The 26,059-nt window shown below is 40.5% G+C and overlaps 1 protein-coding gene and 1 pseudogene across 1 annotated transcript in view; both read left to right on the plus strand.

Annotated features, from left to right (window-relative positions):
* The window catches only part of BICC1 (BicC family RNA binding protein 1), a 302,224-nt gene that overhangs the window by 144,709 nt on the left and 131,456 nt on the right, over positions 1-26,059 (plus strand). The gene's annotated exons all lie outside the window — the stretch shown is intronic.
* LOC117196639 (5-hydroxytryptamine receptor 3C-like) lies at positions 1,806-5,623 on the plus strand (annotated as a pseudogene).

Below are 26,059 nucleotides of genomic sequence, written 5' to 3' on the forward strand. Positions count from 1 at the left end.
ATCATGAAAAAAATATAGCAAAAAGTGGAAGTAGTTTTAATTTCTCTGTTCACGATGTTTTTTCCTTTAAAACTTAGATGTGTTGTCAAGTATCAAAACTTTTAAGTACTCTTTTAGGGTAGGAGAGCTGTTCCTTTTACTGCCTTCTTGTGGAATGGGTGAAGAAGAGTGAAATGGGACCAAGGCATGGAAGACAGGGTAGAGGTGGAGGAGGGGTGGGGGGAGAAGGAAGTCTGGGCGTCCATCATCAGTCCCTCGAAAACCAAATTCACCTTTTAACGTAATGGAAATGTTTAGCTGAGTCTTTTTATTTTGCATATGAGAGAATAGAGTGTCAGAGAGGTGACTTATGAATATATAGGATTTATAGCTAGTTAATGGCAAAACCAGGAGCGAAGGGTACTCCTGACTCACAGCTACATGATCCAAGGAAGCTCTTTAATCTCCCTAAACTTCCTCTTCAAGTGTTAAAGGGGGTCACGCCTGCTTTAGAAGGTTATGTGGATGAAGTGTGGAGCTCGTGTGTGTGCTTATGAAGTGTTGATGTATACCAGGTGCTCCATCAATGTTTTTTTCCTTTGTCTCATCCTGACTTACTGTAAATTACTTTTTGGTGTAAACATAATAAGTAGAAAATTGGCAGTAAGCACAGAATTAAATATTTTATGGTTTTCCACTTTTTAACAAAATGCACAGGGTGCAGACTGGAAGTAAAACTTCTTTTGGAAGATTCCCTGAATCATTTTAGCTTGAGAAAATGGAGTTTTATATCATCTTTAGATGCTCTGATTTCAGTCAGTGCATATTATTGCCTTGGGTCAGGTACATCAATTTATACAAAAAGCTGTTGTAACGACTTTTCCTTGCATTTTCTTCTGTGAAGTCCTCTTGTTGTGGGCTTCTGATCTTCACCGAATGTCCTTATAAAAGAAAGGGAAAATATCGATAAAGTTTCACACTTCAACTTTCCGCTCAGTGTTTTTCCAGATGAATTCGCTGCGCTCTGAGTCTCACCTTTAGGACTGACCCTCGTCGCAAACAATCTTGACATTTTCCTTTAGCACAACCGCCTGTACCCCAGTAGCCACATTTGAGCTTTACATGACTTCATTTGCCCTTTTAATGAACACACATTCCAAGCATTGCATCAGTTTAAATGGCTGGCATGTGTAACTCGACATTCTCTTGTTTGGGAAAACTCAGTTTTATTGATGACATTGAGTCCTGGTGTTTGTTTACCACATTTATTGAAAGCACTTTGCTTTGGGCCAGTTTCAGTATGCAAACCAGGACCCATCAACTTGTAAAATAAGATTTCTCTTCCCTCTCTAAAACTGGGGGGTGTAACTAGTTCAGTGTTTTTCCTGATCAGACCAGAGAAGAATTTACAAACTGAGGATTTGGGACCAGCCTTGTGCTCACTTAGCTATTTCTTTTTCCTTTACTTTAACAACGGGGCTCTAAGAAGAGATAGTGGCTAGATGTTTACTTGAGGGATTAATAAACCTTTCTTTCGGAGTTTAAAAGGATTATCAAAAGTTTTATACAGGAAGGGTCCAAGCTGATAGCATGTACAGTAAGGAAAGCTGCTTGTCTTATAATATTCCCCATACTATATGTTAAAAACTTCACTGCTGAAAATGAGCAATAAATTATGGTTTCCCAAGCAGTGAGTATGTAATTAAAATACTTATGCTACTAAATGAAAACTCTTTTCATATATAGTATTGACAGTATTGCTTGCCACATAAGAAGCTTTCTGTAAGGATTGGTTGAATAAATGAATGAGAGTTGATATTGAGTGTTTTAATTTGTTGTTGGTTTTGAAAATACAGTTTAATTAAAAGTCTTAATTAAAAGGATAATTTGAGCTAGGGCTCAAGGTGTGGCCTGTGGTCTGTTATGGTCAACATCATCACTAAGTCTCCAGAGAAGAGCCTAGGAGAGGAAGATGGAAAGAGGTTGGCTCCATGGGAAGGATTTTTCCTCTGCCTCCTTCTCTACCTGCTGCTTCAAGAAAAAGGAAACACTTTGACTGTCAGTCACTCAGGCTCTGACCGGCATAGTGTAGATCCTGTTGTTTGACAGAAAAGCTTCCATCCGGTCATCAGCTACAGCATCCCACTCATGTCAACATCTCCTTCACCCTGTCCACCATCCTGGAAGTGGATGCACAGCTTCAATTGATGATGTCATTCCTGTGACTAAATATGATCTCATACAGTCCATTCATCAGGTGGAACCCAGAGGAATATGAGGGCATCAGGAAGCTCAGCATGGCACCTGAGAGCCTGTGGCTTCTAGATACCTTTGAGTTCATGGATGTGGATCAGACACCTACAGGTCTCATGGTTTATGTCAACAGTGAAGGTCCATCAAATACGAGAAGCCACTGTGAGAGGTCCCCATCTGTAACCTGGACATCTTCTGTTTCCCCTTTGATGAACAGAACTTCACACTGCTCCTCGGCCCTTTCATCTAAACGGGTGGCCATCAGGCACAGGTCCAGCCTCTGCGTGATGAACCTTCTGGTGCCTGGTGGTTTCCTGTTTGTCCTCAGTGCCTTCAGCTTCTTCCTGTTGGCAGAAAGATGATGACACTTCTCCTGGGCTCCACCACCTTTCTGCTCATGATGTATGACTTATTCCTGCCCACTGGCACCCCCTCATCAATGTCTGATTTGTCCTGTCTATCTCAGCCTGCCGGAGACCATGTTCATCACCTGCTTGCTGTACCTGGCCCCCACCCATGCCTCGGTAGCTCTATTTTCCGCTTCTGCACTGCACCAGCCCAAGAAAATGCTGCCCTATTGCAGCCCAGAAAGGGAATAAGGGTCTAGGTCTCACCCTGCTCGCCTGCCTGGCCTGAAGGAGCCAGTGGAGTTGGTAGGGAAGTTGCCAGGTACCGGAGAGGCAGAGTTAAATGGATGCCCTGCATCAGCAAGGGCCAGTAGAAATGTGAGACTCAGAAGCAGCACTTGGTGGGCTTGTGGGTGCTGTCGAGCCACATGATGGGTACCCTTCTCTTTCACCTCTCCCTGCTCTTCTCGGCCTCTTCCATCATCATGGTCATTGTCTTCTGGAACCCCTCAGCAGGTGTCCACGTGCCAGCCCTCGTCTGGAGCTTCTCTTGCCTCTGGAAACTGGTCAGGCACTCATGCCTGTCCAGATCCCAGCCCCCAGCCCTGGCAGCCGCCTTGTTTTTTAACCCAGTCCTTCTATGCAGTTTCAGACCAGGCCTGGATCGTCCTCTGCGCTCTCCAGAAGTCACGTCTTTGCCCCTGCATGCCGTTGGCTCCCTTCAGCCAGCCCGGAGCTCTCTCTGGCTCCTCAGGAATCAAGTTCCTGGACTTCTTTTGTTGAATCATCTCCCGTCAACCCTTTTGCAGGGGGGAAAAAAAGGGGACAATTCGACTTTTTTTTTTTTGAAGGTATATTTTTAGTAAAATTTAACTAAGCCTTTAATAATTTTATAGTTACTAATTTTTGCCAAGAATGACCTAGGAATTTTCCTTAAGTAAAACACTTGTGTTTGGTAGTGGAAATTAAGGATATAAGCAGTATTCCTAGGGAAACATTAAAAAAAAAATTAATGAATAACACAGTGTGACATTTGGTATGCCAGTGTTAGTTACCTACTTCTTAAATAGGTCCTAAAGACCTACCAATGTATCAAAATAAGAAAACAGTATCCAGGAACTTCCTTGGTGGCATAGTGGTTGGGAATCCACCTGCCAGTGCAGGGGACACAGGCTTGAGCCCTGGTCCGGGAAGATCCCACATGCCGCAGAGCAACTAAGCCCCTGTGCCACAACTGCTGAGCCCGCGTGCCTAGAGCCCGCAACAGAAGCCACTGCAGTGAGAAGCCTGCGCACTGCAATGAAGAGTAGCCCCTGCTCTCCGCAACTAGAGAAAGCCTGCACAGCAACAAAGACCCAGCACAGCCAAAAATTAAAAAAAAAAAAAAGGAAGAAAACAGTACCCATTAAAATGCTACATAATTCAGAATGACCATTATTTTCCCTGTATTAGCTGGAAGTTTCCCTGTTTTTTTCTTGAATTATCATGGTGTCATTGCTTAAAATGCATTACAGTAGTTCTGCTTAACCTGTTTTCTGCAAAGTCCATATTTTGGGCCCTTGATAATGATTTCATATGGCATAAAATATTAATTTTCTTGGTGATTGAATTGGTTACAAATTCCTTAGTAGTCAACATTCATGGATTCACAATAGAAGTGAAGATGTGAAAGAAAGTAAGGAAGAGTACATTTGTCTATATTATTGTAAAATAATGCTTTTGTATTATTTGTATTATTTGTATTATTTGTATTATTATTATTTGTATTATTTTGTATTATAATAATGCTATTGTAAAATTAATGCTTTTATAGAAATACATTGTTAGGTTACTTAAGGCTTTTCTACCATTTTATTTTATTTAATTTATTTTTTTTTTTTTGCGGTACGCGGGCCTCTCACTGTTGTGGCCTCTCCCGTTGCGGAGCACAGGCTCCGGACGCGCAGGCTCAGCGGCCATGGCTCACGGGCCCAGCCGCTCCGCGGCATGTGGGATCCTCCCGGACCGGGGCACGAACCCGTGTCCCCTGCATCGGCAGGCGGACTCTCAACCACTGCGCCACCAGGGAAGCCCTCTACCATTTTATTATAAAAATACAAAAATGTTGAAAGGATTATGCAGGGAATACCATATACCCACTCCTTACATTCTACAGTTTTTAAATATTTGCTTCATCACACATGGATCATCTATCCAGCCTTCTGTTTATTCATGAATCCATCTTTTTGCTGCATTTCAGACTGATGTGCAGACAGCACATGCATACCAATAACTGGCATTCAGTATTTGTTCATGGTGTTTTGTTGCTTTTAAATTTAAAATAAATGTAGCATTCACTGTGTTTTGACAGATGTGTAATATAAATCCATGTAACCCAAACTCTTATGAAGATATAAACCGTGACTTGAAAAAGTATCCTCCTACCCCTTCCCCTCAGCCCACTTGAATATCACACCCCAGACGTTCTGGAAACCACTCTTCTGAGTTTTTTTTTAAACCAAAGATTAGTATTTTTTGTTCTAGAACATATCTTGAAACATACGGTATGTACTCTGTGGTGTAAGACTTCTTTCACTTAGCATAATGTTTTGGGGTTTCATCTGTATTGTTATGTATATCAGTAACTCGTTCCTTTTTATTAATAAGTTGTATTACATCATATGAAACCCACCAAGGTTTATCTATTTCCTGACTGTTTCCCATTTTTGGCTATTATGAGTAAAGCTGCTGAGAACGAGCCATTTACTTGCTGGGTATTTCCATCTGATTAACTCAGGAGCTTAAAAGTTAGTCTATTCAAAATGGAGGTTACCCAGCTGTGTCTTCTCCCCAAGTCCCTGTGTCAGTGAATGGCGCCGCCCTTCAAAGTGCTGTCCAAGGCATAACCTTGACTGCTTCGTGTCCCTGAGCTCTCACACGTCATCACATACAAAGTCCTGCCAGTACCGTCTTCATCACATTTACTCACTTTGCCATAGTGCCGAATCACGATCCTGTTTGAAGCCATCACCATTTTCATCTGGATTGCCACAGTAACCTCCTAACTCGTTTTCTTGCCACCTCTTTTGGCTCTCCCTCTATTACTTTCTCCACACTACTGTCAGGGATCTTTGAAAAAGCACACATTGGATCATGTTACTTACCTATTGAAAAATGTCTGGTTGTTTCCCATTGCTCTTAGGATAAAAAAAAGTTAAATCCTTACCATAGTTTGCAAGGCTCTGCATGATTTGACTCTTGTCTCTTCCCTGGTTCTTATCTTTCTAACCACACTGGGTTTGCACGTCGCATAATGCTTCGCGCCTTAGGCTTTATCCTCCTCTGTCTTGGCTCAGTCTCTCTAATCGGGTCATTCCCATTGACCCACAGTTCTGTTCTGGTGTCTCCCATTTTAAAGACAGAGAAAAACTGCCTGTATTAGTTGGGATTAGAATTGTTTGTGGCAGCAGAAAATCAAATGAAAGCAAAATGATTGTTTTTTGGTGTTTTTTTTTTTGTGGTACGCGAGCCTCTCACCGTTGTGGCCTCTCCCATTGCGGAGCACAGGCTCCGGACACGCAGGCTCAGCGACCATGGCTCACGGGCCCAGCCGCTCCGCGGCATGTGGGACCTTCCCGGACCGGGGCACGAACCCGCGTCCCCTGCATCGGCAGGCGGACTCTCAACCACTGCGCCACCAGGGAAGCCCCAAAATGATTGTTTTTAAAATAAGTTGGAAGATGATTTCTCCTGGAAGAATTGTGTAGCAGGACAGTGCAGGTCTGGGGTGGTGCCAGTGCTCCCCCAAGACCTCAGTAAACCAAATCGATTCTCCCTGTACAGTTTCCCACTCGTAGGTTATGGCCTTTTTATCTTCATAATCCAAGTTGGAACTTCAGAAATCACAGTCCAGTCAGCAGAATGGAAGAAAGGACAAAAGACATCCACTCATTGGATGATGAGATTTCTCAGAATCTGCTAACATTTCCCTGGGCAGAACTGAGTTACCTGGCCACACCTATTTTTCAAGGAAGGCAGCTAGAAATCGGAGGTTCTAATTTGGGGAAAGTGGACAACTGGGGTAGGTATTTGCCATTGCCTTACCTCCCTAGACCCCCACATTCCTCTCCAGCCACCGTCGTGTTTTTCTGTTTCTTTTTAGAATCAAAACTTGAAAGAGTTGTCTATTAATGATATTCTACTTGTTCAAAGCCCCTTCTCTTCTCAACTCACCCCAACTCCTGTGCTCACCCTAGTTGGTTGTGTCAAGGTTACCTGCGATCTCGGTGTTTCAAGAATATAAGGAATATGGACAAGTCTTATCTGATGTCATTTCTCAGTAGCTTTCAGTTCTTTTTCCCTCGAAGGACTTTCTCTGTATGTGGATCAGTCTTGAGCTTTTCATTCATCTTCTGTGACTTCATCGTCTGCCATCCTTCTGGAAACTCATCACCGTCTTATTTTTTCAGCATCTCCTATTCTACCCAATGCGTGAATGCTGGAATTTCTCAAGGTTTAGTTTTTCTGTTTTTTAATTGTAGTAATAGATACAAAGCATAAAATTTACCATAAAAATGTCACCATTTTTAAGTGGCATTAAGTATAGTCACATTGTTGTGCAGCCATCCTCACCATCCACATGTAGTACTTTTTCGCTTCCCAAAGTGAAACTCTGTAACCCTTAAACAATAACTAGCCATTGTCCCCACCCCCACTTCCTTACAACTACCTTCCTACTTTGTCCCTTTGAATTCTCAAGGCTGGTTTTGCATCTAAATTGGGAGCACCGTGGGAATTCCCCTGCAGTCCAGTGGTTAGGGCTCCACGCTCTCAGGCTGAGGGCCTAGGTTCAGTCCCTGGTCGGGGAACTAAGATCCCATCCTACAAGCCGAGTGGCATGGCCTAAATAAATAAATAAATAAAAATAAATTGGGAGCACCTTTATCTCTTCTTTGTGCCCTTCCTATGCAAGACCCTCAGTTTCCATGACCTTAAATATCATCTGTAGAATTGCAAATTTATATTTTTGATCAGATTTTTTCCCTTCAATCACTAGGTTCTTAAAGCTTTAGCTTGGTATTTCCACTTGGATGGAAATCCACTTCAACAGCTCATAGACTTTAAAAAATATATAACGTGTCTAAAACTTTTATTTTCTCAGTCTCATTTGTTCTTCTCCTTGCTTCCAAGCTCAGCTATCCAGTTATTTAAACCAGAGACATGCCTGATAACTTAATAACTTCCTTTCCCTCCACCCCCCACCCCCACCCCCCAATCAAATCAGTCATTAGGCTTCTGAGTTCTACCCTCAGTACATGTTGATTTGATTCACTTTTCTTCATTCTACCTTCCTAACCTTCACCATGCTCCCATCATCTCTTGCCTGACAATTGCAATGTCCTCCTAACTCATCTGTCTCCTCCCAGCCCGGATCCCTTCAATGTGTTCTTTTAAACACAAATAGAGTCATGTTCCTCCAAGTCTTAAAACCCTTCATTGCCTTCCTAGTACTCTTAGAATAAGATCTAAACTCCTTACCATGGCTTTCCAGGCTTTGATGAGTTGGCCCTTACTGTCCTCTCCGCCTCACGTGTTGCCACTTTCTCCTTTCGGTCTGGTCTTTCAGTTCCTTTAACACCGAGTTCCCTCCTGCTTCAGGGCTTTTGGGCTGTGTGGTACTCCCCTCCTGCAATGTTCTGTATGTATTTTTGACATCCTTCAGGACTTGGCTTAAATGACCCTTTAGAGACCCGGAGGGATTGCCCCAGCCAATATTAAGTAGAAACCCTCTTATTGTTCTGATTCAGAGCATCCTGTTCTTTTTTAACCGCCCCCCCATGTTAAACAATGATTTCTTCCCCTTCTTTTTCATTTCCCCCAGTAGGTTTATTTTATTATTATTTAAAAAAATTTGTTTATTTATATAAATAAATATTTATATATATATATAATATAATTTATATATATTATATATAATATATATTATATATATATATTATATATATTATATATATTATATATTATATATATATATAAATATTTTTATATATATATATAATTATTTAAAAAAATTTGTTCCTTTTCCCCAGTAGTAACATTCCCCAGTAGTAACATTCCCCAGTAGTAACATTCCCCTGGTAACATTTCCCCAAATGTTACCAGGGACTGTTTAAATTCTATTCCCTATGACATACCTAATGTTTAACGCAATGACTGATACACATTTGGCAGGCAGTACATATTTGTAAATGAATGAAAGCCCATCCCTCTCCTTGGCATGGTTTGTGTTACCCCCATGGTTTGTGTTACCCCCATGGTTTGTGTTACCCCCTTGTGTTAGCCCCATGGTTTGTGTTAGCCCCATGGTTTGTGTTACCATGCTTCATATTGTGACTCACTTTTTTGAAGGCTGCCTTCCCTGATTAATAGACTACATGGCATCTCTGTATCAGATGGTATCATTGCAACTTTTAAGTTTCTTTCTTGAAAATTCTTATGCTTTCTAATTATACATTGGGCAGGGTTGTTTGTTTCCCTGACTGTACTGTCAGCCTCATGAGAGCAGTGGCCGTGGCTGTTTTCATCAATCATTGTTTCCCATCAGATGAGCATCTTGCTCCACACTCATCTTGTTTCATAAATGAGCTCATAGTGGTGAAAATATACCTCACCAACTGGTTGACATTTCATACTATGATAGTTATATACCATTTTATCAGATGTGACTGGGTGCTGGAGATTGAGGATATATGGAGAGAATCTTCATTTCTTGAAACCAGAATTTGGAGAGTTGAGTGATTTTTAATTGGATTCTCCTTAGATGGTAAGAACCTAAAAATTTGCAAGAGAAAAACTGTTTGGAACTTTCATCCTGAGCGTCACATGAAGACATCTGAAATATTGCCAAGTGCAATTCTTCACTGTTGAGGATTAATGAAATCCTGGGCCATCTGCATGTTTGTCTTTCCAAGTCTCCCTTGTGACATCATTAGTGAGCTTAAGCCTCCAGAGAAGCTTCTTTGGAAATTTTCATAATCAATTAAATTCATTTTTGAAATGTGTAAACTCTTTGAATGTTACTCATAACTTTTTATGGGCACCACACATTTTCCTATATCAGAAAGATTTAAAATTACTTTTACAGAAAAATACATTTGGAGTACAGTAGATATTTTCTACCATGCCATATAAATTCAGTGGGGTAACACTTTATTCTTCTGGCATGTTCTTGGAAGGAATGATTTCCAACATTAATTCAGGAAAGTCTAGTGGTTTTAAAAATCCTACCATGTGCAAGGGGATTTGCCTATCACCTTGTGTTAATTGGCCTCAGTTTCCCAACAGCTTTTAGCCCTAGGCCTCTCCACCATATACCCTCAACCAAAAGTCAGGTGCTGGGCTATAAAGCTGTCTGTTCATTCCTTCTTCCTAAGATCAAAGCCTAGGTAGTTATAAAATGCCCGGGGCCCCAGCTTTTCTGATTCTGGTAGAAGTACTGTTTATTCACTCTTTTGAGTATTACCACAGTCCTGATATTTTTCCTTGAACCCATTTCAGGTAAACAGAAGACGAATGGATCACTTGCTGGTTATATTTGGCATACAGCGTGTTTAGTTTAGGCCATATCATATTCATTCAGACAGTGATTTTGATATAAATGATGTGTCTGCCAACATTTTAAAATTAAGGAGATTTTACATAACCAATCTGTTTTGGTAGCTTTTCTTGAAAAATCTGGAAGGCTGGCTGTTTTGGGCCGGCTCCTGCACATGCTAGTTGGAGCTGGTGATATCAAGCAACCACCTTGGACAGCACAGGTGGTCTCCTGTTTGGTACACCCTGTACCACTCCCTGTTGTTTCCCTGACACTGAGGTCAAGTGTCAGTTACCATTTATCCTTGTTGTACTATTGGTTTTCTCATGGTACAATAAAATAACTCTTGTACCCCTGTCTGTCAGTCTAGGGGAAATGTGAGGGAGGGGTAGACAGTGAATTCCAAGAAAATGAGAGAAGGTATATTTCTTTGGGGAAATGAATAACTTTTATATGTCTGTTTTTTTCTTTTGTGGAATGTCTATTTGAATTAAAAGCATGCACTATGCCCCTTCATTGTTAACAGTTCCTTTCCTGGTTCCTATAGACATACGAATCAGGGACTTCGGATTAGATGCATGATCCTATAAAAAGAAAGTGACTCCACCTTTGGGTCCCTCAGAGGACAGTATATTGATCTCCTCGAAGCTTACGACTCTCTTGGAGTGAAATTCCCAGGTATCTTGTCTGTGACTTGTCAAGAGGGTAGCTGTTTCTGGCTTTCCCAATAATTAGGCCTTATAGGACGTGGCAAGTTCAGTATAAGTAAAGCAAACTTTGCCGTAAGGATTGTATATTATAAAAAGGGGATTGAACCATTTTTAAAAATAGTAATGTCGCATAACTGGTTTAAGAGAGACAATACAGCAGCTCTGAGGAGGGAAAGATTACATCTGATTGAGGGGATCTTGAAGTTGCTTTTATGTTTCGCCTTGAACAACGGGTAGAAAATCAGCAGCAGGAGACAGTGAAACCGTAGAACAGTTTGAATAAAGGAAAAAAATTGTAGGGATCAGGTGTGGATAGGACAGTGGCTAGAGGTGTTGATGAAAGTAGAGGAAACTGAGGAAAAGCAAAACCAAAAAGGTGGATTGAGGCCTGGTTATGGACAGTCTTAAACGCTAGGCCAAGAAGTTTGCACCTAACTTAAGGGATAATGAATAAGCACTGGCTGACTTTTGAATTAGGGGAGGGACTTATCAGAGCCTATGACTTGAAGGGGAAAAGGCTGGAAGTGCTGCCACCAGTGGTGAAAGAGAGAGAATCACTAGGTCTGTGCAGCTTCTTGGTTATGGTAGTGTGGGGGGATGGGCAGCGGGGAGGGAGGAGCTGGAGGGGAGGGGTGGGGATAAGGTTTTGAACAGATGGAGTCGAGTATGGATGTCCGAAGGAGGACCTGGCTTGGAAGGCGTATCCGATAGGATGCTTTCAGTTTCAAGTAACAGGTTGGCTCCAACAACATGAACATGTGTGGGCTTACGTTACTGAAGAGTGCAGAGATAAGTGGGCTTCAGGAATGGTTGATCAAGAAGCTTCATGATGTCATCCAAAGCTCAGATGTTCCCTGACTCTCAGCTCTGCCTTCCACATGGGTGGCTTTATCCGGAAGCTGATCCTCCTCATGGTCACGGGTGGCAGCCTGTAGGAGTCGGGCTCCATTTGTCTTTGTTCACATCTAGTGGGATAGAGAAAATGTTTTCAGAAATTATCTTACAAAAGCCTGAAAGCTTCATTCTCAAAAGCTTCCATTAGACCACTTCCCACTTGTCTTTGGCCCAAATTAGATTACATGACTGACTATTCTTTTTATTAATTGTGGTATAAAATTTAATATCTTAACCTTTTTTTGAGGTAACATTGGTGTATAACTTTATGTAAGTTTCATGTGTGCAGCATTACGTTTTGACTTCTGTGTATGCTACAGCATGCTCACCATCAAAAGTTTAAATTTTCTGTCACTATACAGTTGACCCACTGTAGCCATTTCGTCATTCCCCCCACCCCCTTCTGCTCTGGTAACCACTAACCTATTCTTTGTATCTATGTGGTTTTTTTGGTTTAGATTGGTTTGTTTATTTTGTTTTTGTTCTTTTATGTTCCATATGCAAGTGAAATTTGTCTTTTTCTGTCTGACTTATTTCACTTAGGATAATACCCTCAAGCTCCATCCATGTTGTCGGAGATAACTACGTTCTCTTTTTTTCTGGCTGAGTAGTATTCCATTGCATATAAATATCACATCTTCTTTATCCATTCTTCTGTCCATGGGAACTTAGGTTGTTTCTATATCTTGGTTATTGTAAGTAATGCTACCATGAACATAGGGGTGAGTTTATCTTTTTGAATTAGTGTTTCATATTCTTTGGATAAATACCTAGAAGTGGAAAAGCTGAATCATATGGTAGTTCTATTCTTAAATTTTTGAGTAATCTCTGTATTGTTTTCCATAGTGACTGCTACCAATTTACATTCCTCCACCAGTGTATGAGGGTTCCCTTTCTCCACATCTTCTCCAACACTTGCTATTTCTTGCCCTTTTGATACTATCCATTCTGATGGGCATGAGGTGATATATCACTGGTTTTGATTTGCATTTTCCTAATAATTAGTGATGTTGAACATCTTTTCATGTGCCTGTTGGCCATCTGTATATTGTCTTTGGAAGAATGTCTATTCAAATCCTCTGCCCATTTTTCAATCTGTTTTTTTTTTTGTTGTTGTTGAATTGTGTGAGTTCTTTATATATTTTGGATATTAACCCCATATTGAGGATATGATTTGCAAATATCTTCTTCCATTTGGTAGGTCATCTTCTCATTTTTTGGTGGTTTCTTTTGTTGTGAAGAAGCTTTTTGATGTAGTCTCATTTGTTTATTTTTGCTTTGTTTCCCTTGCCTGAGGAGACATACTAAGAAAGATATTCCTAACACTGATGTCAAACAGCATACTGCCTATGTTTTCTTATAGGATTTTTATGGTTTCAAGTGTTACATTCAAATTTTTAATCCATTTTGAGTTAATTTTTGTGTATGTGTAAGTTAGGTCTGGTTTCATTCTGTTGCATGTAGCTGCCCAGTTTCTCCAACACCATTTATTGAAGAGGCTCTCCTTTCTCCGTTGTATTTTCTTTGCTCCTTTGTCATAAATTTATTGTCTATATATGTGTGGGTTTATTTCTGGGCTCCCAGTTCTTGCTTGATCTGTGTGTTTGTTTTTCCACCAATACCATGGTGTTTTGATTACTATGGCTTTGTGATCGTATAATTTGAAATCAAGGAGTGTGCTACCTCCAGCTTTGTTCTGTTTTCTCAGAATTGCTTTGGCAATTTGGGGTTTTCTGTGGCTCCATAAAAATTTTAGGATTGTTTGTCCTAGACCCATGAAAAACGTTGAGACTGTGTTGAGTCTGTAGATTATACTTTGGGTAATATAGACATTTTAACAATGTTAATTTTTCCAATCCAGGGAGCATGGACTATCTTTCCATTTCCTTGTATCATCTTCAATTTCTTTCAACAATGTCTTACAGTTTTCAGTGTACAGGTCTTTCACCTCCTTGGTTAAATTTATTCTGAGGTATTTTATTCTTTTTGTTGTGATTGTAAATGGGACTGTTTTCTCAATTTGTCTTTCTCCTAGTTCATTGTTAATATACAGAAATGCAACAGATTTTTGTATATTGATTTTGTACCCAGGAACTTTACTGTATTTGTGTATTGTTTCTAGTAGTTTTCTGGTAGAGTCTTTATGGTTTTCTATGTATAAAATCTTGTCATCCATAAATAGTGCCAGTTTTACTTCCTCCTTTTCAATTTAGATGCCTTTTATTTCTTTTTATTGCCTAATTGCTCTGGCTAGGACTTCCAGTACTTTGCTGAATAAGAGTGACGAGAGTGGGCATCTGTGTCTTGTTCTTGATATAACTTTTAGTTTTTCACCAGTGAGTTTGATGTTAGCTGTAGGTTTGGCATATATGGCATATATACATGTTGAGATATGTTCCTTTTATACCCATTTTATTGAGTTTTTAAAACGTAAATGGGTATTGAATCTTGTTGAATGCATTATATGCATGTATTTGGATGATCATATTATTTTTATCCTTTATTTTGTTAATGTGGTATATCATGTTGAATGATTTGCAGATGCTGAAACATCCTTGCATCCCTGGAGTAAATCCCACTTGATCATGGCGTACGATCCTTTTAACGTATTGTTGTATTTGGTTTGTTGTCATTTTGTTGAGGATTTTTGCATCTATATTCATCAGAGGTATTGATTGGCCTGTAACTTTCTTTTTTGTGTGTTGTCTTTGTCTGCTTTTGGCATCATGTAAAATGACTTAGGAAGCATTCCCTCCTCTTCAATTTTTTGGAAGAGTTTGAGAAGGACGGGTACTAAATCTCATATGAATGTTTGATAGAATTCACCTGTGAAGCTGTCTGGTCCTGGACTTTTGTTTTTGGGGAGGTTTTTGATTACTATTTTAATCTCCTTACTGGTGATTGGTTTATTCAGATTTTCCTTTTCTTCATAATTTGGTCTTGGAAGGTGGTATGGTTCTAAGAATTTATCCATTTCTTCTGGGTTGTCCAGTTTGTTGGCATATAGCTGTTCATAGTATTCTTTTATAATCCTTTGTGTTTGTGGGGTATCTGTTGTAATTTCTCCTCTTTTGTTTCTGATTTTCTTTATCAGAGTCTCTCTCTTTTTCTTAGTGTAGCTAAAGGTTCGTTAATTTTGTTTATCTTTTCAAAGAACCAGCTTTTAGTTTCATTGATCTTTTCCATTGTCTTTTTAGTCTCTATTTCACTTATTTCTTCTCTGATATTTATTATTTCTATCCTTCTACTAATTCTGGGCTTTGTTTTTTTCTATTTCTTTCAGGTGTAAAATGAGATTGTTTATTTGTGATATTTTTGTTTGTTTTTTGAGGTGGACCTGTATTGCAGTAAACTTTTCTCTTGCTTCCTCTTTTGCTGCATCCCATAGATTTTGGTATTTTCATTTGCCTTCAGGCATTTTTTGATTTTTCCTTTGGTTTCTTAATAGGCCCAATATTTGTTCAGTAGCATATTGTTTAGTCTCCACACAGGTGTGATTTTTCTAGGTTTCTTCTTATAGTTGATTTCTAGTTTCATATCACTGTGACCAGAAAAGATGCTTGATACGATTTCAGTCTTCTAAATTTATTAAGAATTGTTTTGTGTCCCAACGTATGGTCTATCCTTGAGAATATGCACTTGAGAAGAATGTGTATTCTGCTGCATTTGGATGGACTGTTCTGTTTAAATCTGTTAAGTCCATTTGGTCTAATGTTTTATCTAAGGCTGATGTTTCCTTGTTGACTTTCTTTCTGGATGATCTATCCCTTGATGTAAGTGGAGTATCAAAGTTCCCTACCTTTATTGCATTGCTGACAATTTCCCCCTTTAGATCTGTAAATGATTGCTCTATGTATTTTGGTGCTCTTAAGTTAGGTTCATATATATTAACTGTTATGTCTTTTTGTTGGATTGTCACCTTTTTTTTAATTATATAATGTCCAATTTTGTCTCTTGTTGCCCTTTTTGGCTTGCAGTCTGTTTTATCTGATATGAGTATGACTCTGCTCTCTTTCTTTTGGCTGCCATTTGGTTGGAGTATCATCTTTCATCCCTTTACTTTGTGCCTATGTTTGTCTTTAGAGCCCCAGATGATTCTCCTGGGGGCCGCATATGGTTTGGTGTTGTTTTAAATCCACCCAGTCACTTGTCTCTTTGTATTGGTGAATTCAATCAATTTACATTTAGGGTGATTATTGATAAATAAGAACTTAGTACTGCCATTTTATCTTTTGTTTTCTGGTTGCTCTGTTTCTCCTTCTTTTCTTTTTCCTTGTGTTTCTGTCTACCATTTTAGTTTGGCAGTTTTCTATAATGTTTTTCTCAGTTTTCTCTTTTATGTTTCATGTCTCTGCTCTAGATTTATTTTTGTGGTTATTGTGAGATTTGTACGCAGTGTCTCAAAGCTAAAATAGTCCTTTTTATGCTGATGCTAGAGATAGCATCTTATCTTCATTTACATCTAGGGGTTCTGTTCTTTCTTTTTATGATTTTGTTGTTGCAAGTTCTCCCTTTTTATGTTGTGAGTTTGTTACCAAATTGAATAGCTATAGTTTTTTTTTTCTGCTTTTTTCCCTTTAACCTTCATGTTATAATTAAGTGCTTAACAACCTACTCTGGCATAGAGTTGAACTTTTCTGATTTTTCCTTTCTGATTATTACCTTACTCAGTTTTGTGTACTTTTTGCCTTATCATTTCAGGTAGAAGAGCTCCTTTCAACATTTCTTGTAAGGCAGGTCTAGTGGTAATGAACTCCCTCAAAGTATGTTTACTGAGAAAGCCTTTATTTCTCCTAAAAATCTGAAGGATAACTTTGCTGGATAGAATATTCCTGGCTGACAGTATTTTATCTTTGAGTATTTTGAGTATGTCATTCTCCTGTCTCTTGGCTTGTAGAGTTTCTGATGAGAAACCTGCTGATAGCCTAATGGGGATTCTTTGTAGGTTGCTGTCTTTTTCTTTCCTGGCTGCTGTTAAAATTCATTCTTTGTCATTGACTTTTGACAGTTTTAATATAGTGTGTCTTGGTGAAGGTCTTTTTGCGTCAACAGATTTAGATATTCTTTTGGCTTCATTGGCTTCATATCTAGTTTCTTCCCCAGATTTGGGAAGTTCTCAGCTATTATTTCTTTAAATAAACTCTCTGCTCCCTTCTCCTTCTCAGATACCATTATCCTTATTTTGCCTTTCCAACACGTCTTGCCCTTCCTAATGGATAGTTTTAGAATTTCCTCATTTTAAAAAACCATAGCTCTCCTGAGTCATTTCTAGATTTGTATATTCAAGTTCACTAATTCTGTCTCTCATATGGTCTGCTCTGTTTCCAGTGCTTTCTTTTCTTCTTCTTTTTTTTTTTCCTGACTGTGTCATGTGGCATGTGGGATCTTAGTTCCCCAACCAGGATTGAACCCATGCCCTCTGCAGTGGAAGTGAGGAGTCTTAACCACTGGACCACCAGGGAAGTCCCTCCAGCGCTTTCTAATGCATTGAAAAAATGTCATTTTTTGAGTTCTTCAGCTCCAGAATTTCTGTTTGGTTCTTTAAAATTTTCCAGTTTCAGTCTCTTTGGCAAAGTATTGTTTCTGTTCATTAATTTTATTCCTGAGCTCATTGAACTGCCTTTCTGATTTTTCTTATAGCTCACTGAGTTTCTTCATGACAGCTATTTTGAATTGTCTGTCGTTTAGATTGCAGTATTTGATGACTTTGAGTTTTGGAGAACTGTCATTTTTGTGTGTGTGATACTATGTTGCTATGGTTTCTCATGGTGCTCGGTGAGTTGTTCTGCTGGCACTTTTGAAGTAGCAAACACCTTTCTTCTTTAGGTAAAGCTTTTTTCATTTGATTCTGACAGTTCAGCAGGTTGGTAATTAGAGGCTTTTCTTTTGTTTTTCAGTAGGTGGTGCTATATTACAAGTTTTGGACTTTTCTTACCTGAGCTGCCTCTGGCTATATTTGAGAATTGGCACTTTCCATCCTCCACTGCCTGTCTGTCAGATGTGTTTCCTGGGGCCCTCATTGTCACTGCTTGTGCCTTTGGGGTTGGTGGTGCCTTGCCTCTGCTGGTGTCACTGCTGGGAACACTGGGATGGTGGGTGTCACCACCATGTCTAGGGTCGCCTGCGTTGCAGGCAGCTGCTGTGGCAGGGCAACTAGGAAGGATGGGGAGATGAGTTGGGTGCCTCTGCTACATCCAGGGCTGTTGGGTTCATGGGCACTGTTGCTGTGAGTGGGAGGGGGGCTGGAGACGTGGGCACTGCAGCAGCTGGAAGAAGCAGGGTCACAGGTCCTGCTGCTGCTGCTGTGACTGCTGCTGCTGCCCAGTCCCCTGGCTGCAGGTGCTGTTGCAGCTGGGAGGCCAGGGCCATGTACCCTGCTTCCCCTCCTGCTACTAGGTTCTCTGGGATTGCAGGCTCAGCTGCCATGGCTGGGGGGCCAGGATCATGGTCACTGCCTCTGCTGTTCCCCTGGTTCCACCTCCTCCATGTGTTCCAACCCACCCACCTATAGGTGTACAGATGTGTGGAAGTCTCTGGCATCCTGGTGTGTTGGGCAGAGGAACCTTTGTTTGAGTTATGGATGTTTCACTAGTTGTAGATTAAAGGGGAGAGACAAGGGAGTGTCTCATGCCGCCATGATGCTGACATCACTTCATTTTAACCATTTTTAATTGTACATTCATTAATGTCGTTCACCCATCACCACCATCCATGTCCATAGTTCTTTTCATCTTACACAACTGAAACAATAACTCCGCATTGCCTTCTCCCCATAGTGCCTGGAAACCACCATTCTACTTTGTGCCTCTCTAATTTTGACTCTCTGCTTTTGTCACATACATAGAATCACACAGTATTTGTATTTTTGTGACTGGCTTATTTTACCTAGTGTTATGTTTTCAGGGTTCACCCATGTTGTAGCATATGTTAGAATTTCCTTCCTTTTTAAGACTGGATAATATTCCATTGTATGTATAAACCACATTTTGCTTATCCATTCATTCTGTGATGGACACTTGGGTTGCTTCCACATTTTAGCTACTTTGAATAGTGCTGCTGTGAACATGGTTGATAGTTGTACACATATCTCTTTGAGACTCTGACTTCAGTTCTTTTGGATATATACCCGAAGTGCTAAATTATATGTTAATTCTATTTTTACGTTTTTGAGGAGCTACCTAGTGTTTTCCACAGCAGCTGTACCATTTTACATTCTCACCAGTAGTGCATGAGGGTTCCATTTTACCCACATCCTTGCCAACACTTCTTACCTTCTGTGTGTTTTGTTTTTTGATAGTAGCTATCCTAATGGGTATGAGGTGGTATCTCATTGTACTTTTGATTTGCATTTCCTTTACGATCACTGATGTTGAGTATCTTTTCATGTGCTTATTAGCCATTTATATATCTTTGTTGGAGAAATGTCTTTTCGAGTTCTTTGCCCATCTTTGGATGAAGTTGTTTTTTTCTTTGTTGTTGAGTTTTAACATGACTGTTTTTAAACCCCTGGCAATGGGAGTGGCATCACTCTTAAATAATCGGGTTGATTTTGGATCCGGGGTAGACAGCGTACAGTGTCAAGTTGCACGGAGAAGATTGTGCTCAGTTTAAACATGTCTGAGGAGCTAGTGAGATATCCAGGTAGAGAGAGCTTAAAAGGCTGTGTGTATGAGTCTGGATTCCGAAAAGAAAGAGCAGAGGGAGGTTTTACTTCAGAATAAGTTCTTCAACTAACTGATGTTGAAGCTTTTAAAGAACTATCTGGCAGAGGCAGTCATGCCTACCATATATTCTGATTGCCCCTTGCATGTCCATGATCCCTTTGAGTTGGCAGAGATACATATGTAGTCATGGCCAATGGGCTGTAGGGGAGGTAGTGTGTTTCTCTTCTAGGCCAAGGCAGTAAAAGAGTGATGCAGGATTCTTCCTGTTTTTCTCCCAAAGGGAGACTGAGGAGGCCATGGATTCCAGATGGGTGACTGTAAAATGCAAGGGCCTCCGTCTAGCTTGGGTCCCTAAGTGTGTAGAGCCAGGCCCCTTGCCGACTCATGCAGGCCATTTATCATGAGAGAGGAATCAAGTTTTGTTGTGTTCACCTCCTGAACACACTCCATTTGGAGTTGTTGCAGTAGCATAGCCTGCATGGAATTTTATCTCTTTTTAATGTCTCAGGGATGCCATTATAGAGCTGCTGTTCTGCTGACGTTATTCCTCATCAGCATCAATGCCATTGGGGATTACTGATCTAAGTAAGATTGTTGACTTTGAGAAGATTAAGATGAACTGGGTGGTAAAATGTATTGCCTAAAAAAACATAAAAGTGGATTCATGTAACTGGAGTCACTAGGCATATGAAAAAGAGGCTAGAAAATTAACAATCAAAGATTGGTAACTTGATTTTATTAAAGATATCAATAGTATTACATTTCCCCCCAATTTATATACTGTTTCACTCAAGTTACACAAAAGTTATACTCTGATAGTTCAAGTTTAATAAATCTCTTTATAGTTACTCCTGATGTCAGGTAGAGATCTGGTTCATCTTTCTGAGGAATTATAATAAAGTGATACTTGGAGAATGGAATAGCATTAAGAATCACAAGTCCTTATGTTCCAGGGGAACCAAGAAACTGTTTTTTCACTAACATTATAGGTGATCGTGAATAACCCACTCATACCCCATGAAAATTCTCCTTGGTTTGGAGCACAGATGGGGAAGTGGGAATCATGCTTTTTTTTTTTTGCCCACAAAGTGTTTTTTACATTATTGAAATAGGTGCCAACAATTAGAAATCCTATTTTAAAATGGGTGGGTGTGACCTGTCCCCGCAAGCCTGTGCCAACCATAGGCTGGAACAGAAGTGACAGAACTTCCCACCTACACTTGGCCACACTTGTCAAGCACTGTACTTACCCTGCCACCTCAGACGTTGTGGCTGGAGAGTTTGTTTATTATAATGCAGATATCCCCTGGGAGAATGAATCTTGTCAGTGATTTAGTGTTTACTTTCATTTAATGACTATTCACTCAGTTCATTTATTCTATAAGCATACTCTTCAGAAATGCCATGCTTTGGATGAGTTAAAGGAGACTTTGTAGATGGAATGGCTGCACTCTGTGCTATACCATGTGTTGTATAATTGGAAAGTCTTCTTTTGTTTTTGATTGAATTTTATTATTTATTTATTTAACTTTTTTTAAAGTTTATTTTATTGAAGTATAGTTGATTTACAGTGTTGTGTTAATTTCTGTTGTACAGCAAAGTGACCCAGTTTTTAATACATATATATATATATATACACACACACATTCTTTTTCATATTCTTTCCCATTATGGTTTACCACAGGGCATATTGAATATAGTTCCCTGTGCTATGCAATAGGAGCTTGTTGTTTATCCATTCTATATATACCAGTTTGCATCTGCTAACCCCAAACTCCCAACCCTTCCCTCCCCCGCCTCCCTCCCTTGACAACCATGTCTGTTTTTTATGTCTGTGAATCTATTTCTGTTTTATAAATAAGTTCATTGTATCTTTTTTATTTTTTGATTCCACATATAAGCAGTATCATACAATATTTGTCTTTGGCTTACTTCACTTAGTGTGATAATCGCTAGGTCCATCCATGTTGCTGCAAATGGCATTACTTCATTCTTTTTTTTTTTTTTTTTTTTGCGGTACGCGGACCTCTCACTGTTGTGGCCTCTCCCGTTGTGGAGCACAGGCTCCGGACACGCAGGCTCAGCAGCCATGGCCCACGGGCCCAGCCGCTCCGTGGCATGTGGGATCTTCCCGGACCGGGGCACGAACCCGTGTCCCCTGCATCGGCAGGCGGACTCTCAACCACTGCGCCACCAGGGAAGCCCTATTTTTAGTTTTTTAAGGAACCTCCCTACTGTTCTCCATAGTGGCTGTACCAATTTACATTCCCACAAGCAGTGCAGGAGGTTTTCCTGAGAAAAGTGATTTTAAAAAGCTGAGGAAAATGATAAGAGAAAGAAGGCAGATTCAGGAAGTCAAATATCTGTCTTAATAGAGAAAATAAGTGCAGAAAATATTAATGAAAGATGAGGAGGAAAAATACTTTCTATGTCTGGAAAAAAGTCTCCTTTTCCCTTCATGATCTCTTCCTTATCACTGCTAATTCCTTTACCAATGCTTATTGAGATCCTAAGTGCTGGATTCTAATGTTTAAAAATGAACAAGATACAGTTGTTGGTCACCAGGAGCCCAGTTCATTGGTGGGACTGGCAACCTAAGCAAAGAAAGCAGCACGATAATGTTGCCTCACCAAAGTGAGGGCGAGGAGGGAGAGAGCGAGCTGACATTTGCCTGGGAAAGTTGGAGGAGTTTTCACAGTGGAGTGCACATTTGAGCTAGGTTTTGATGGATAAGTAAGTGTTCTCTGAACTTTCTGAAATAAATGAGCTAAACCTGCCTATAGTGTGAATGGTTTGAAACTCCTTATCAGTGATTTTCAATGGGGTGAAAAAGGTAATCTTCACCTTGCAGAGTGATGTGGGACCCTAAAAACGACCTTGCAAGCTGAAACCGTGCAAAGCCCTTTTAGTAATCAATGGGAAAATGGAATGATATGCAACCTTTAAAAATTTTTGTCAAAACATTAAAAAAAATCTGTTCCTAACAGTCGTAAATGTATAGGAAAATGAAAAAACAGTAAAATTAATATTTATTCAGAACACTATATTTAAACATTAGAAATACTGAGAATTAACGTGTTTCATTTCTTTGTAAAAAGCTTGTCAAGTTGCAACAGCGCTAGCTTTCTTTTTGTTGTATAACTTAAAGCAGCAGTCCCCCAACCTTTTTGGCACCAGGGACCGGTTTCACGGAAGACAATTTTGCCACGGACTGGGGGTGGGGGTGGGGTGGTTTCGAGATGATTCAAATGCATTACATTATTGTGCACTCTATTTCTCTTATTATTACATTGTAATATATGATGAAATAATTATACAACTCACCATAATGCAGAATCAGTGGGAGCCCTGAGCTTGTTTTCAGTTGCCACTCACTGTGAGGGTTTTGATATGAGTCTGCAAGCAATTGATTTATTATGGTCTCTGTGCAAACCTCTCTGCTAATGATAATCTGTGTTTGCGGCCACTCCCCAGTGCTAGCATCACCACCTCAGATCATCAGGCATTAGATTCTCATGAGGAGCCTGCGACCTAGATCCCTCGCATGCTGCACAGTTCACAGTAGGGTTCACGCTCCTATGAGAATCTAACGCTGTGGCTGATCTGACAGGAGGCGGAGCTCAGGTGGTAATGCAAGCGATGGGGAGCGGCTGTAAATACAGATGAAGCTTCGCTCGCTCGCCCACCACTGACCACCTGCTGTGCGGCCTGGTTCCTAACAGGCCATGGACCAGTACTGGTCCATGGCCCGGGGGTTGGGGACCCCTGACTTACAGTGTGGAGAGAGCATCTTTTCTGTGCCTTGAATTGTCAGCATCATAAGTCTGTATCAAATTCCAACATTTCATCTTTTGTACTTTGAAAGTTGTGAAATGTCTCCCAGAGTTGTTTTACTGTGAGTTATTGTGCTGGCATCACCTCCCCTGGGACATCTTCATCCTTTTTGTGACTACAGCTTTCATTTTTAAATTTCAATACCTTTGTCTTCACTAAGTTCCTCTGGCTGTGTATTCAGAGTCTCACACACAGCGGCAGTCTCATTATTCCTGCTGTCACCTATTGATTCTTTTTAATTTAATTTATTTATTTTTGGCTGCATTGGGTCTTTGTTGCTGCGTGGGCTTTCTCTAGTTTTGGCGAGCAGGGGCTACTCTTCATTGCGGTGTGCAGGCGTCTCATTGCGGTGGCTTCTCTTGTTGCAGAGCACGGGCTCCAGGTGCGTGGGCTTCAGTAGTTGTGGCGCGTGGGCTCAGTAGTTGTGGTGCTTGGGCTCTAGAGTGCAGGCTCAGTAGTTGTGGCGCACGGGCTTAGTTGCTCCACAGCATGTGGGATCTTCTCGGACCAGGGCTCCAAGCTGTGTCCCCTGCATTGGCAAGCGGATTCTTAACCACTGTGCCACCAGGGAAGCCCTCAGCTATTGATTCTGCACCCATTGACATTGGATTCAAATGCCAAGTCCAGCAGTATAACTTTTTATTTCTTTGCTGCACTTTCATCTTCGTTGGCCAATTTTCACTTTGGGTTATCCATTTTCATGTCACTTGGTTTTATCACTGGAAAACAGGAAGTCAGCACAATTCCTTGCTTTGGTGTCTATGCATGAACTGATTACAGACGTCCCATGAGAAACCAGAGACAGACTTTGAAAGAAGCAACATGACTGATCGCTGATCGACATGAGCATCTGTTATATATGAAGTGATTTGTGAGCTGAAGAGCTGGCAGTGGAATTTCTATTTGATGCAACTACTCACAATCACAATTAATAGAATTTGGTAACTGGAATGTAATATTGGGGAATTGGTGGTGTTGAACTGAGCTGTGGTAACTAAAATCCATGCGTATCAAAACTTTGCAAAGCCAGGACTGTCTCTGTGGATATCTTGAGTGGATTTTCCTGCCCTTTGTGGGAAGTACAGCATCTGTAGTGCTGGCCACTGAGTGCCAGTGTGGCCCTCTTTTGTGTCACTGTGACAACCAAAATGCTTCCCACATTCTCCATATGTGCTTGGGGTGGGGATAGGGTCACTCTGTCATTAGTTAATTGGAATGTTGAGGGGCGGCCACTCTGCTGCTGGTGAGCACTTCAGTGTTCATGGCAGAGTTCTGGAGCCATCTCCCCATGAGTGTGTGGTGCCTCCCCTTCCTTCGTAAGCCAAGTGAGGCAGAAATTGCCCTTGCCTGGGGAGTCACGTGACTAATCGTCTAGCGGGGCTTTGCCACATGCCTGTCTGCTGCTTAACCTCTTTGAATCCTGATTTCCTTATCTATAAAAAAAGGTTTACAAGATTGTTGTGAGTACATGGTAAGTGTATGTGAACATCAGGCAAATGTGAGCAGTTGTTCTGACAATGATGAATAACCGAATCACTGAGATGCATTTCTTGGATTTAAAATTAAATACATCAGAGGCCTCTAATGTCTCAGCAAAATCAGTATCCTCAGCTTTTAGACACCCCCTCGTGTGAGTAGTTCACTACTTTCCCATCTCCACTTTTCAGTGTCTTCTAGTTGCTCTTTTCTCGCTTTGCTCCCCTCATGGTGAAGTTCAGCAAATTGACTCCTAATCCATCAGTATGTGAAGCACCTTGAAACAGCTTCCTCCCTGAAGATAGACCTTATTTCTCGATTGTTACAAGGAAAATAGAGCACACAAGAGTTGGTTTCTTGGAGAAGTAGGCTGCAGATGGCGCCCAGCTGGTAGGCATTTTGAATGATGAATTTTCAGTAGTTTAGAGTATAAATGTCGAGCATTCTTTTCCTGGTCCAAGAATAAATATTTCAAGTAAAGTCAGCATAAATAGACTTGTTTCAGGTTGATCTGACATGCTGATTACTCACCTGTGGATTTTTAACTTTACGTCTGGATTGAAGAATTTGGTGAAATAAGCACATTAGTAGAATGTTGTTGGTTTGGCAAAGGTTTCCTTCATCTGTAAGATATTATCCTGTAATTGCTGCAGACTTTCAGAATGTTGTAGTATAGTGAGCATTCATAGATATGTTCTCTTTCCACATGGTGTGCTAATCTGGAATTTGTGGGAGATGGAAAAAATCTACTATGACTTGAGCATTGAGGAATATAAATGGAAATTATTATTATTATTATTTTTTAAACATATTTAAGCAGTGGGAATACCACTAAACAGGGACCCCATGTAGATAATTTCTGGGGAAGATGCTAGTGACTTGCATTTACTCTTTATTTCCAGAAGTAGCAAATAAGAGCATGAGCTTTTTTTTTTTTTTTTAAGATGTTGGGGGTAGGAGTTTTTATTAATTAATTTATTTATTTTTGCTGTGTTGGGTCTTCGTTTCCGTGCGAGGGCTTTCTCTAATTGCGGCAAGCGGGGGCCACTCTTCATCGCGGTGCGCGGGCCTCTCACTATCGCGGCGTCTCTTGTTGCGGAGCACAGGCTCCAGACGCGCAGGCTCAGTAGCTGTGGCTCACCGGCCTAGTTGCTCCGCGGCATGTGGGATCCTCCCAGACCAGGGCTCGAACCCGTGTCCCCTGCATTAGCAGGCAGATTCTCAACCGCTGCGCCACCAGGGAAGCCCTGGAAATTATTTTTATCATGAGTGAATCTACATGTGTAATTTAAGTTATGCTTGTTTATTTTATTCTAATTTTGGCAGGTT

Source organism: Orcinus orca, chromosome 14, assembly GCF_937001465.1.
Source record: "Orcinus orca chromosome 14, mOrcOrc1.1, whole genome shotgun sequence".
Lineage (NCBI taxonomy): Eukaryota > Metazoa > Chordata > Mammalia > Artiodactyla > Delphinidae > Orcinus > Orcinus orca.